The sequence below is a fragment of the Microcebus murinus genome, chromosome 1 (assembly GCF_040939455.1).
Source record: "Microcebus murinus isolate Inina chromosome 1, M.murinus_Inina_mat1.0, whole genome shotgun sequence".
Taxonomy (NCBI): domain Eukaryota; kingdom Metazoa; phylum Chordata; class Mammalia; order Primates; family Cheirogaleidae; genus Microcebus; species Microcebus murinus.
In genome coordinates this window covers 67,413,380-67,428,651 of record NC_134104.1, presented here as the reverse complement: position 1 = coordinate 67,428,651, position 15,272 = coordinate 67,413,380, and the positions used below count along the sequence as shown (strand labels likewise).

Sequence of the window (15,272 nt, the reverse complement as noted above, 5' to 3'; positions counted from 1 at the left end):
GTGGTAGCACCGTGATTGTCATTTACATGTAGAGGGTGAGGATTGAAAGGGATTTTCCACCTGACTCAAGTCAGATGTGCCCAAGAGGGAAAGGCTCTGGGTAGCCATCCTTTGGGCTGCCAGGCTACCTGGCACTGGTAGATTCAATGTTCGTCAGATAATGATCAAAAACATTTCTCAAACAGGAGAAGACAAGTTAGAGAACATTGGAAATAAAAGACTACCGTTCTCACTTTTTGCATAGCTCACATTCAAATAGCCTAAAAAAGAAACCAGAGAAAAGATATGAGTCAGACTGTCAGAAACAAATATGAAGGAAGATGATTATCTGGCTTGTCCCAGAAAGAGCTAGTGCCCTACCTGCCATCTCCCCCACCCCACCAGCACCCCGGCCACCTTCATCAATACCACAATAATTAGAAATAACATGGCCATTTGGGAAGATCAAATAATCCCAGGAAAAGAAAAAATGTATAAGGCCAAGCTTGTGTTGCCATAAGATGAATCAATACCTACAAACAATTACTGAGCAAGCTCTTTGTGTTAGACAATGTATACAAGACACAACGTGGAAAATAAAGAGACATTTGATGTAAAAAGAAGAAGAAGAAGGAGGAGGAGGAGGAGGAGGAAGAAGGAAGAAGGAATGAGGAAGAAGGAGGAAGGAGAAGAAAGAAGAAGAAGAAAGTTATCACTTGCACAAAGTTGTGAATCAGAACATATGCAGTCAGCCAAAGGAAGATACAAATAAAAAGTAGTGAATGCTTGTGCCACATGAGGGGTAGAAGTAATAGCTGCTATATTTGCAAGGGTGGAGAAACCTTTGGGATGAAAGGGAGCAAGGAATGTAGCCTAAGATAATTGCAATAAGGAAAATGGAGAAAATAAAAGAGGATGGTCACTTCGAGAGTGAGGCCTGGGTTATAAAGGAATGTAGCAACAAGGCCATGTAATGGGATGAGCCAGAAATACTAACTGCACCAGCTTGCTGGGCAGTTGAGGGGAGGGTCTTCATGTAAAAGGAAAGTAAAAGGTATAGTCAGAGGGGCTGGTAGAGATCAGACCATGGGAGGGCCTTAAACATCAGACCAGGGAGTGCAGCCTTTACTATATCATAATATAAACAATGATAAGGTGTTAAAGATGTGTAATGTACTCTCCTTCCTCGTGCTGCCACCTTTGATCAAGGAACCATTCCTGTGCTTCTCTTGAAACTGGAGCGTAATCACGGGATAAGCATTTGCTACAGGGAGGGAAAGAGGATTGGCATGTTTGTGGGTTTGTCAACGGCATTTGTAATTATTTTATTTCATTTCTTAGGGAAGGTGATTAAGACATTAAAGCATGCTGTATGATTTTTTCAGATCTTTTGGTGTGTCTAAAAAAATTTACAGCTTAAAAGGAAAAATAGAATAGAAGAAAAGGAGGGAGGGCAGGAGAGAATAGGAAGGAAGGCAGTACAATCACCCTAGTGGGTAGACAGTTCAAAAGATGTCTCGGAATCCACCCTGTATTCCAGTAGGGATCTGGACCTGTGTGGTTACTGCTTCCATCAACCTCTTGGTGCCCCTGCAATAAACCAGTGTGACAGAAAAGACGAGGCTACGCAATGACAATCAGAACTCCTTCTGGGAATGTAGGCACAGCATTCAGAAAAGATAGCTAGAACTTTTAACAGCCCAGTATTACTGCGGCAATGTGTACAGCTAGTGTTACAGCTCTTGACCGGGGAAAGAACCGAGCGGCACACGAAGTTGGAGCCTTTATTCTTCCACAGCAGGCTCAGCACACCTAGTGTTATAGCTCTCTTTGCGTCTTCCGATCTTCTGACCCTTCTGCCCCACTTCCTTGTTCTCCTCCTGCTTTTATACCCTTGGTAGGGCTCAAAAAGCATCCAATCCAATCAACATCAAGCTTTAACATCCAATCACCAACAAGCTTTAACATCCAATCAAAAACAGTGGGATTCAAAAATTACCCAATCAGGATCACGCAAGCAGCATGGCTGGAAACAGGCAGCAGCATGTGGGCCTGGGGTCCCAGCAGCACACGGGCCCGGGTGTCTCTCTGCCCCGGCCCCAGCAGCGCGCCCTCCAACTGGCCTCGTGCAGTGCTGGCCCGCGGAGATGCGGAGCTACAGGGAGGCGGCAAGTGGCTGCGTCCCGGCGCCCAACATTTTCTGCATCAGTATATGCCAGGAGCTACTCCTGAACTCACTCTAAAACATTAAGCATGTCTAATATATATTACCATGCCCATTTTACAATAGGAAAACTGAGGATCAGGGAGGCCAACAATTGATCCAGGTAGTGAAGAAGATAGCCTGGGTGCCCACCACTTCACTGCCTGGATGTAAAATGCCCACTATAAGGAATGTCACTAAATGTTTATAAACTTTTTTTGAGTTTTATTGACAACTCCCAACATCTTGAGATTGGACAAGTAGTGGTCTTTTTAGTACATTTCCTGAATAGATTTGCTGCAATAGTAGTAAGTGACATTGTACCCACCTTAGTCCCCAGGTGACTGTCATCCAGAGTCATCTTTGCCCCTTTTCTTTGACTCCTTATATTCAGGTTTTACTATCTCTCATTATGAGTCTGTTATTTCTCAGCTTTCCTTTTTATCTCCCTGCTGAATCACCATAACGTTCTACCATAGGTCTACCAGCTGTCCGCCTCCTGCACGTGTTGAACCCACACACATCTGCCCAGCACAGAGGGCACCAGACCCACCCATTTAGTGTGTTTTGGTGACACTAGATGAGGGTCACTGCCCGACCTTTGAGCCAGTCTCACTAGCTAATAGATTTTTCCTTTCAATGGAGAAGTATTTCATAATAAGGGTTCTTTTACCTTTCTTTTTATTTTGCATCCTTAAATCTGAAATATAGACAGGGAATCAAGATGGCGGATGAGAAACACCGCCAGACAGAGTGTCTCTGCAGAAAAGACAGATTTTAGCAGAAATTAGAAGAAAGAAGCAAGAAGACGAGCCTACATCGAACAAGGGTCGGAAGGAGGAGTACCTGAGACCACGGGAGACTCCACAGGAAGAGGTCGCAGAGGAGAACTAGAAGCTGGGACCGCTGAAGCAGCCTGGAGACCAGCGGGAAGGGTAGGTGGATAGGCTGTTTCCCCTCCTCTCCATCTCAGACTGCTGGTGGGCTCCCCAGAGGGTGGAGAGACCCACGGACACCAGCCCAGAGACGGCCACTGCCAGTGAGCGGTAAGCCAGTAGCGGACGCAGCATCAGGCTCCCAACTCCCTCGGGACACCTCCGTGTGCACAGACCCGAGCCCCTCGGCAGGTGCCATATTGCCTCCTCCTCCTCTCCCCCGACCCTACCTGTGGCTGCCCAGAGAGACAATACAGCCACCAGCCTGAGGAACCTACAGGGAATGGGACCTTCCCTTTTGGGGCCCTACAGCTGACTAAGGGGAACTCAGATTGTGAGCTCCCTACCCGCCAGCCATCCCAGGTGCTGCTGGCACGGTGATCCCAGGAGAACAGGACAGACCCTGAGGTTGAGAGACATAGACCCAGCTTGGGCTCCCTGTGGGTGAATTGGGACTGGCACTCCTCTCCCTGGTGGGGATATAGTTTGAACTCTGGGAGCCAGAGCTCAGACGTGCAGACCAGATCCTGTGCATCGAGGTCTCGCATTGCCCAGGGCCCAGAAGCGATATACGTGAACAGCCTACTGAGGTGTGTGTGCCTTCAGGGGCAGATCAGCATCCTAGAGGACAACCCTCCCTACAAAGGGAGGCTCTGCGCCCAGCCCAGGTGGCTTTCTTGTGCAGGGAACCTCCCTGCCGGCAGCACAGCCAGGAGAGGCCTGGTGGCGTGTGGTCTGGCCTGCTGGCAGAGGCCCAGGAGTAGCTGCAGAGTTGGGGTCGGTGGAAAGAAGCGAGGCCTGCTCCAGACTGCGAGTCACAGACAGCCCAACCCCCACATGCAGACTCTCTGACTGAGCGGGGCCATTCCAGCCCCTCCCTGACAGCTTTGCCTGGAAGCAGAGAACAGAACTTTGACCCCTGCTAATGACATTGGTGGTGTCTGAGGGCAGGCTTACCCAACCCAGCTCTGCCCAGACTCTCTCCCAGACCAGCCCTCACTGAGGGGGAGAAAAGGACACACCTGGAAGTCCCAGGGCCCCACCGACCACCTGAGGCACTAGAGTGTCTCTCTACAGGAACAAGAGCTGATAACAGGACACAAAAACAACAGCGTAGTCTGTTCCTCCAAGCAAGTGCCACCTACTGACAGGGAGGACATCCTGCACAGCCTTTTCAAGGCACCTACTGACTCATTATACAGGGAGTGGTCAAATCTCACCCACAGACACCACCTACTGGCTCAGAAACTAAACAAGATGTATGAATAACCAAACAAAAACCTAAAGGAAAAAAACAACAACTGATTGACATGGGAAGAAATCAGCGAAGGAACTCCGGAAATGTAAAGAACCAAAGGGAAAACACACCCCCAAAGAGGAGCACCAGTCCCCTAGAAACAGACACCAATCAAAATCAGGCAACCAAAATGATAGAAGAGGAATTTCGAATGTGGATCATCAGAAAATTCAATGACCTGCAAGAACAACTCAATAACCAACACAAAGAAACCACAAAAAGCCTCTAGGACCTGGAACAAAAGTTCACTAAAGAAATTGACACAATGAAGAAAAGTTTAACTGAACTCCTGGAAATAAAGAATCAATTCAGGGAACTACAAAATACAGTGGAAAGTTCAAGAACAGGATAGATCAAACAGAAGAAAGAATCTCAGAGATTGAAGATAACACCCTCCAATTAAATAAATCAGTCACAGAGATAGAGCAGAGAAACAAGAGAAAAGAGCAAAGCCTACAAGAGATGTGGGATTATGTGAAGAAACCTAATGTGAGGCTCATAGGGTTACCAGAAGGGGAAGAAGACAACACTCAAGGGTTGGACAAGCTATTTGAAGATATAATAGAGGAAAATGTCCCAGGCCTTGCTAAAAATCTCGATATACAAGTTCAAGAAGCTCAAAGGACCCCTGGGAGATTCAATGCAAACAGGAAGATGTCACGACATGCAGTCATCAGACTGACCAAAATATCAACTAAAGAGGCCCTTCTAAGAGCTGTAAGACAAAAGAAGCAAGTAACATACAAGGGAAAGCCAATTCTAATAACACCAGACTTCTCTAATGAGACTTTACAAGCAAGGAGAGACTGGGGCCCCATTCTCACTCTTTTGAAACAAAACAATGCCCAGCCTAGAATCTTATTCCCTGCAAAACTAAGCTTCATATTATGAAGGAGAAATAAAGACATTCTCAGACAAGCAAAGTCTCAGAGAATTCACCAAGACAAGACCAGCCCTACAAGAAGTACTCAAAACAGTGTTATGCATGGAACATCATAATAAAAACTCACGAATATAAAAACAACCAAAACCCAAAGATTAAAGGCCAGATATTACAAGAGAGAAATCAAAGCAACAACATCCAACCCAACAGAATGAACAGTAATCTACCTTACCTATCAGTTCTCTCAATAAATGTGAATGGCTTAAACGCTCCACTCAAGAGACATAGGCTGGCTGAATGGATAAGAAAATACAGGCCAAGTATATGCTGTCTTCAGGAAACACATCTAACCTGCAAAGATGCATATAGACTAAAAATAAAAGGGTGGAGATCAGTATTCCAAGCAAGTGGAAACCAAAAGAAGGCTGGCGTGGCAGTTCTAATTTCAGATGATTTAGTTTTTAAACCAACAAAACTAGTGAAAGACAAAGAGTGTCATTATATAATAGTGAAGGGCACACTTCAACAAGAAGAGATAACAATTTTAAATATATATGCACCCAACTTAGGTGCACCCAGATTCATAAAGCAAATCTTACTGGAGCTAAGCAAATGGATTAATTGCAACTCCATAATTACCGGAGATTTCAACACCCCACTGACGGCACAAGACAGATCCTCCAAACAGAAAATTAATAAAGAAATAATGGACTTAAACAAAACTCTAGAACAATTGGGTCTGACTGACATTTACAGGACATTCTACCCAAAATCCACTGAATATACGTTCTTCTCATCAGCTCACGGGACATTCTCTAAGATTGACCATATCCTAGGACACAAAGTAAACCTCAAGAAATTTAAAAAAATAGAAATCATACCATGTATCTTCTCAGATCACAGTGGAATAAAAGTAGAAATCAACTGTAACAGAAACTCACATTTCTACACAAAAACGTGGAAATTAAACAACCTCCTACTAAATGATTACTTCATAAATGAAGAAATCAAGATGGAAATTTAAAAATTCTATGAAGAAAATGACAATGGAGAGACAAGTTATCAAATCCTCTGGGACACAGCTAAAGTAGTTCTGAGAGGAAAGTTTATCTCCATAAATGCCTATAACCAAAAGTCAAAAAGATCACAAATAGACAATCTAATGAAATGACTAGAAGAGCTCGAAAAAGAAGAACAGACCAGCCCCAAACCCAGCAGAAGAAGTGAAATCAACAAGATCAAATCAGAACTAAACGAAATTGAAAACAGGGAAGCTATTCAGGAGATTAATGAAACAAAAAGTTGGTTCTTTGAAAAAATAAACAAAATTGACACGCCACTGGCTAAGCTAACGAAAAGCAGAAAAGAGAAATCTCTAATAAGCTCCATCAGGAACAAAAAAGGAGATATCACAACTGATCCCAAAGAGATACAAGATATAATTTATGAGTACTACAAAAATCTTTATGCACACAAACTGGAAAATGTGGAGGAAATGGACAAATTTCTAGAAACACACAGCCTCCCTAGGCTCAACCAGGAAGAAATAGATTCCCTGAACAGACCAATCTCAACAGCTGAAATAGAAACAGCAATTAAAAATCTCCCTATACCATTCTTCATGTTCTAAAAAGCAAAAAAAAAAAAAAAAAATCTCCCTAAAAAGAAAAGTCCTGGTCCAGATGGTTTCACTCCCGAATTTTATCACACTTACAAAGAAGAACTAGTACCTATCTTGCAGAAACTATTCCACAACATGGAGAAGAACGGAAACCTCCCCGACACCTTTTATGAAGCGAATATTACTCTGATACCAAAACCAGGAAAGGATGCAACAAATAAAGAAAACTACAGGCCAATATCTCTAATGAATATAGATGCAAAAATTTTCAACAAAATCTTAGCTAACCGAATCCAGACACTTATCAAAAAAATAATTCATCATGACCAAGTGGGCTTCATCCCAGGGATGCAGGGATGGTTCAACATACGTAAATCTATAAAGGCAATTCACCACATAAACAGAAGCAAAACCAAAGACCACATGATTCTTTCAATAGATGCAGAAAAATCTTTTGACAAAATTCAACACCCTTTCATGATACAAACACTTAATAAAATAGGCATAGAAGGAACATACCTAAAAATGATACAAGCCACATATGACAGACCCATAGCCAACATCATACTCAGTGGGGAAAAATTGAAAGTATTCCCACTTAGAACTGGAACCAGACAAGGTTGCCCACTATCTCCACTTCTATTCAACATAGTGCCGGAAGTCCTGGCTACAGCAATCAGACAGGAAAGTGGAATTAAAGGTATCCAAATAGGGGCAGAAGAGATCAAACTTTCACTGTTTGCTGATGACATGATATTATATTTAGAAAAACCCAAAGATTCAACCAAGAAACTCCTGGAACTAATCAATGAATTTAGTAAAGTCTCAGGCTACAAAATCAATACACAGAAATCACAGGCATTCATATACGCCAACAATAATCAAATTGAGAACCAAATCAAAGACTCAAATCTCTTCACAATAGCAACAAAGAAATTAAAGTACCTAGGAGTATACTTAACCAAGGAGGTAAAAGACCTCTACAGGGAGAACTATGAAACACTGAGGAAGGAAATAGCAGAGGATGTAAACAGATAGAAATCCATTCCATGCTCGTGGATTGGCAGACTCAACATCATTAAAATGTCTATACTACCCAAACTGATCTACAGATTCAATGCAATACCTATTAAAATCCAATCAGCGTTCTTCACAGATATGGAAAAAATAATTTTATGGTTCGTATGGAACCAAAGAAGACCCTGAATATCAAGAGCAATTCTAGGCAACAAAAACAAAATGGGAGGTATTAATATGCCAGATATCAAACTATACTACAAAGCTGTAGTAATTAAAACAATCTTGTATTGGCACAAAAATAGGAATATTGACCAGTGGAACAGTCTGAAAATCCTGATATAAAACCATCCTCATATAGCCATCTAATCTTTGACAAAGCAGACAAAAACATATGCTGGGGAAAAGAATCCCTTTTCAATAAATGGTGCTGGGAAAACTGGATAGCCACTTGTAGAAGGCTAAAGCAGGACCCACACCTTTCACCTCTCACAAAAATCAACTCACGCTGGATAATAGACTTAAACCTAAGGTATGAAACTATTAGAATTCTAGAGGAAAATGTTGAAAACACTCTCCTAGACATCGGCCTAGGCAAAGAGTTTATGAAGAAGTCTCCAAAGGCAATCACAGCAGCAACAAAAATAAATAAATGGGACATGATCAAACTAAAAAGCTTCTGCACAGCCAAAGAAACAGTCATGAAAGTAAACAAACAACCTACAGAATGGGAGAAAATTTTTGCATCCTACGCATCTGATAAGGGACTGATAACTACAATATACTTAGAACTCACGAAAATCAGCAAGAAAAAAATCAAATAACCCTATTAAAAAGTGGGCAAAGGACTTGAACCCAGAAATTTTTCTAAAGAAGACAGAAGAATGGCCAACAAACATATGAAAAAATGCTCAACATCTCTAATCATCAGGGAAATGCAAATCAAAACCACAATGAGATATCACTTAACTCCAGTGAGAATGGCCTTTATCAAAAAGTCTCCAAATAACAAATGCTGGTGTGGATGTGGAGAGAGAGGAACACTCCTACACTGCTGGTGGGACTGCAAACTAGTTCAACCTCTGTGGAAAGCAATATGGAGATACCTTAAAGCGATATGAGTGAATCTACCATTTGATCCAGCAATTCCATTACTGGGCATCTACCCAAGAGATCCAATGACACTCTACAAAAAAGACACCTGCACTCGAATGTTTATAGCAGCACAATTCATAATTGCAAGGCTGTGGAAACAGCCCAAGTGCCCATCAATTCAAGAATGGATTAATAAAATGTGGTATATGTATACCATCGAGTACTATTCAGCTCTAAGAAACAACGGTGATATAGCACATCTTATATTTTCCTGGTTAGAGCTGGAACCCATACTACTAAGTGAAGTATCCCAAGAATGGAAAAACAAGCACCACATATACTCACCAGCAAACTGGTATTAACTGAGCAGCATCTAAGTGGACACACAGGTACTACAGAAATAGGGTATCGGGCAGGTGGGAGGGGGGAGGGGGCGGGTATATATATACATAATGAGTGAGATGTGCACCATCTGGGGGATGGTCATGCTGGAAACTCAGACTTGTGGGGGGAGGGGGGAAAGGGCATTTATTGAAACCTTAAAATCTGTACCCCCATAATATGCCGAAATAAAAAAAGTGGAAAAAAATCTGAAATATACTGTAATGGATTCTTTTTTATAATGTATATGTTATTTTATTGCATTAGCTTCAACGATGGAACAAATAGCAGGTCCTGCCCCACCCCCCCACCCCCCCACCATGGACTCTTTATATGGAGAACACAAATCACAATGTATTAGTCAAACAAAAGCAAGCTCTAGTGTTGCCTTTTCCCCATTTCCCCTCCCCACCTTATCCCGGGTCCCCCAGCTCTCCCACCCACACCCTACACTCAGTTGGGTGTTAGTTGGGAGGAGAATCCATGCTAAAAGAGTTAGCTACAGGCATCAGCTCCTTTGTTCTTTGGGAAGGGTTCAATACACCACACAGGGGAGACTCAGTAGCTTGTAGGTTGGAAATAGTCCTGGGATTCTATAGTCTGGACAGGAAAAGCCAATTCTCTGGCCAATTCTCCAGTGGTGTAACTGCAGTGACAGACCTAAGGTGGTGTCCTGTTACATCAGACTATCTACAGAAAGGACCAAGTCTCTATATTGAAAGCAGACAGATATTCATAAGCATGGTTACATGAGCCTGATTGAGCTACCAGTCCTCCTAAGCTTTGTAGCTAAAAGCCAACCATAGATTTAAAATGCAAACATCCCACCTGCACTAAAATTCAAACTTCTGCATATAACAAATTTTCATCTTCTTCCTTCTTACTCAAACCCTATTTGACTATTTTAGGGACAGTCCTGAGAAGGAAAGTCTCATCCCAAGGAGCTATTTACTTGAAATGTCCCCAAACAGAGAAATACTGCAATCCACTGTGATCCCCTAATTCATTTAGCACATTTCCCTCATGAGCTTACCTTTGCCACATGGCTTTCAAACAAAATCTAACACGGAACCTAATCCATAAGCTCCTGCTCTGGTTGCAGGGTCTCCCTCCCTGTACCCATCAAAGCCTTAAGGCTTCCTGAAGTTCAGTTCAACTTCCATCTTGCTGCTGTCACCAAAGACTCCCCTTAGTCTTCTTCTCCACATCCTACCTTCCTTTTTCAGGATAGCCTTCTAAGTCCCACCTCCTCCAGGAAGCCTTCTGAGGCTGCTGCTCACAGAAGCTGTCTTCTCCCCAAATCAACTCATTCAACTACACTTTATATGTGTTGGCCCCATTGTATATGATTGCTAAGCCTTCCACATTACTGCTTCATGCTCTGATTTACTGACTACCTACTATGGTACAGGAGATAGCTTGGATTTTTTTTTAAAAGACCACTTTTAGAAATAATTTTATAAATATTTCTTCTTACAAAAGAAGAAACACATGTAGAGAGCACCCAATATACTGGTAAGGTGAACCCCAGCCGTCCTTTTCTGCATTGGCAAAACAGAACAGGAAACAGGAAAAAATATTTCATCTTTCGTTTAACTTTTTCCACATATGCACTCAGTTTTTCAAGTAGAGCTTCTATTCCTTTGCTGGTGTTTTGTTTATGTTTTTTTTTTTTTTCCAGAGTGGGAATCGGGCTTTTTAGTCCAGCTTTGACTTTGTGAGCAACTTCTTAGTCAGAACTCTGGAGAAGGCTAGAAAGAATAATGACACCTTGATTTACACTAGCCCAGGACTTCAGGTCCTTCATATCAACATCCTCTACAAGTGTTTTTGCAAAACAACCTTCCCTTCCATTCCCTTTCATCTTTTTATCTTGCTCTATTAACCACTTCAGAACTAGATGTCCTGCAGGATGTCCTGCAATGTGTCACCAGGTGGTAGTTCTGCTGCTGCCAAGCTGCCTATGGCATTCATGGTAGGCTGAACCTCTCTAGTCGCAGATTCCAGAATGTCGGAAACCCGACACAGGCACACACACACACAGACTTATCTAGCAACACTTCCTGGGCATACCCTTGCAGGTAGCTTAGCAAAGCTAGAGAAATGGATTCTCAGAGCATCTGCAGATCTCTGGATTTTTTTTACTGTGTGCATTTCCAGCTCCTTTTTGCAGAACTTCAATGATTTCTCTTACTGTATGTGCAGGATCTCTGGGGCTTAGTAAATGCAATAGGAGCTTCCTTCCATATTTATCATTTACTATGTTAGGCAAGGAACTGATAATTTCCCATGTGATTATCTGCTTCACAAGCTTAGTATCATCAATACAATCAAACGCCGCCAGTAAAACCAAATGGGACTATTGGCTATTAGCCACTTTTTCAACATAAGTCTTCATTGTTTTCACAATCGGTTTCCTGTCCGTGGGCATGCATGGCCACTCTGGTGCCATTGTGTGTGCATGCCAGGTATACCACCGCTTCCCAGATGGCTTCAGCCATTTCTGATATGAGTTTGGGAGGCGCATAGGTAAAAAAGAGTCCAAGAATACTTTATGCACCAATGAGTGCTTCATCACAGTTTCCTTTTGGGCCATTGGAGTTAGAATCTGTTTCATTTCATCCATAATAAGCTCTGATTTTTTTGTCTGTACCTCTAACACTTTGTCCAGAGTTGAGTGATCTGCTGTCTTATAAAGCCAAAATGTGTTCCCATCCAGCTCATCTGTCAGCATGTTCCTCTGCTCTAAAATGGCTTTGTCATCGTACGCATACTCCACGGTGGCCAAGACTTCTGCATGCCGCAACACCTTCCTCATGTGGCCTTTAAGACTTCTGATTATCTCTGCAATCTGTGGTTTACTTCCATACATGAGAAATGAAATTTCTTTCTTTCTTTCTTTTTTTTTTTTTTTGAGACAGAGTTTCACTTTGTTGCCCAGGCTAGAGTGAGTGCCATGGCGTCAGCCTAGCTCACAGCAACCTCAAACTCCTGGGCTCAAGCAATCCTGCTGCCTCAGCCTCCTGAGTAGCTGGGACTACAAGCATGTGCCACCATGCCCGGCTAATTTTTTTTATATATATTAGTTGGCCAATTAATTTATTTCTATTTATAGTAGAGATGGGGTCTCACTCTTGCTCAGGCTGGTTCGAACTCCTGACCTCGAGCAATCCTCCCGCCTCGGCCTCCCAGAGTGCTAGGATTACAGGCGTGAGCCACCGCGCCCGGCCCATGAGAAATTTCTTAACCATGTTTCTGGAATATTTGGCTTTACTTAATTCAACAAAATCATCTCACAATTCTTCAAAAGCCTATTTTCTGTGTTTTTCATTACCATATGCAGTGTAACACTGGATTACATGGGTTGAATCATGTTCAAATGCAATGGTTTTAATTTTCCCTCAGATCAACTTCTGCAAGTCACTCATTAACTTTGTCACAGTTTTTTCTTCTTAAAATCTCCCAAATCTGCTTTGCTCAAACAACGTCATAGTTGGTTTCATCACTGAGTTGCCTGCTCTGCTTCAGTTCTTTCTTCTTCTTTTTGAAGTCACCCCATTGTGAACTAAAGTAAAATCTTAAGGCTCCCCGACACTGGCTGACTGAACGGACCCCCTGGCCAAAGGAATATCCTAAAACTAAATTGCCGGCCAAGAGGAAGGAGGTCATTCATGCCTATTCTTGAACTGCTTCACAGGTTTGGTGGTATTTTTCTCAAAGTTCTTAGATGTTATTTTGGATCCGCCTTCATTAGCAACTTTTCTTGGGAATGACTATGAAGAGTCAGAATCATTGGCCGGGTTCGGTGGCTCACTCGCCTGTAATCCTAGCACTCTGGGAGGCCAACACTGGCTGATTGCTCAAGGTCAGGAGTTCAAAACCAGCCTGAGCAAGAGCGAGACCCCCATCTCTACTATAAATAGAAAGAAGTTAATTGGCCAACTAATATATATAGAAAAAAAAATTAGCCGGGCATGGTGGCACATGCCTGGAGTCCTAGCTATATGGGAGGCTGAGGCAGGAGGATGGCTTGAGCCCAGGAGTTTGAGGTTGCTATGAGCGAGGCTGATGCCACGGCACTCACTGTAGCCTGGGCAACAAAGTGAGACTCTGTCTCAAAAAAAAAAAAAAAAAAGAACCAGAATCATTGTGTTTTTATGAAATCTGTTTTTTTCTTGTGATGCCTTCATACTCTTTCCTGTGATTTTTTTTTTCCCCTTTGACTTCCATTGTAGCAATTCACATACCTGGGGGTCCTGTAACAGATTCTTGATAGAGCTTTTGAAACAAAGTATTTGTACATACATTGTGGCATCAAATCCTCACACACTCTGTGGAATACAAAGCCCAGTACCACGGAATCTCCCACTGGCAGACCCTGCCTAATCCTCTGAGGGCCACTGGCCATGTTTGTTCCTGTCACTGGACAGGCTGCCTCCCACCATCCTTTCCTCCATGAGGAAGAGGGGAAGGATGTGGACAATGGGGGACATGGGTGGGAACAGCACGCAGATATCCAGGCCCAACCTAGATATTGACAGATACATTAATAATAGAAAGTAGAAGGTCAAGCGTGGTGGCTCACACCTATAATCTTAGAACTCTGGGAGGCCGAGGTGGGAGGATCGCTTGAGTTCGAGACCAGCCCGAGCAAGAGTGAGACCCCGTCTCTACTAAAAATAGAAAAAATTAGCCAGGCCAGATGTGGTGGTGCACACTTGTAGTCCCAGCTACTTGGGAGACTGAGGCAGGAGGATTACTTGAGCCCAGGAGTTTGAGGTTGCTGTGAGCTGGTCTGATGCCACAGCACTCAAGCCCAGAGAACAGAGTGAGACTTTGTCTCAAAAAAAAGAAGGAAAAAAAAAAAAGAAAGAAAGAAAGTAGAGGAAGACGCAGAGAACCCTGAGGAGTAGGATAAACAGGATTTGCTAACTATTTGGTCGTTACGAACAAGGGAGATGGGGCAGTCCAGGGTGACTTAGACATGTGTCTCTGAGCCTGGTCACAGTATGGCATTGCCACAACAGGAATGGTATCCTCAGATTACAAAATCCAGGCCCTGTTGCCATGAAGCACCAGAGAGTTACCAAGATAAAACAGGATTAGGGTTACGTATCTATAAGATAGAGTATTTGGACTACATTAACATGGCTTGGACACATTGATTTTCCTGGATCCCAGTATGTTTGGGAGGTGAAGGGAAGCTGTTTGCTCAGACATATGGATGACTTTAAGGAGTTCAAGACTTCAGCGAAGAAAGTAACTATAGATGTGGAGAAATCACGAGAGAAGTAAAATTAGAAGTAGAGCCCGAAGATGTGACTGAATTGCTGCAATCTCATGATAAAACTTGAACAATGAGGAATTGCTTCCTATGGATGAACAAGGAAAGTGATTTTTTGAGATGGAGCCTACTTTTCGTGAAGATGCTATGAACATCGTAGAAATGACAACAAAGAAGTTTTAAACATTGCATAAACTTAGTTGATAAAGCAGTGGCAAGGTTTGAAAGGATTGACTCCAATTTTGAAAGAGGTTCTACTGTGGGTGAGATTCCTCACCAAGGTCCATTCAGTTTCCTGTGCTCAGTTGTCTCCCATGGTCCTGCCTCCCAAGGGCTTTCAAGAATCTAAGAGGGAAGGAATATCCAAAAGAAAGGCTGGATTTGGATCCTTTGTCTTGCCTGACATCAGGAGCAGTCCAGGGCAGATGACATTTAACTGACGTTGAAACTGGAGACCAAAAGAGGAATGATTCCCTTGCAAGGTGATGATTGGGCAAGGATGTGACAGTCTTTCAGTGACCCGCGGTCACCGCCTCTGTGTCCTTCATCCCGTCCACCCATCGTTCATCAAGCACCT

The 15,272-nt window shown here is 42.9% G+C and overlaps 1 pseudogene; it reads right to left on the bottom strand.

Moving 5' to 3' along the window:
- Positions 1–251: 251 nt before the first annotated feature.
- On the bottom strand, positions 252–15,256 carry LOC105879753 (pumilio homolog 3-like; annotated as a pseudogene).
- Positions 15,257–15,272: the final 16 nt, after the last annotated feature.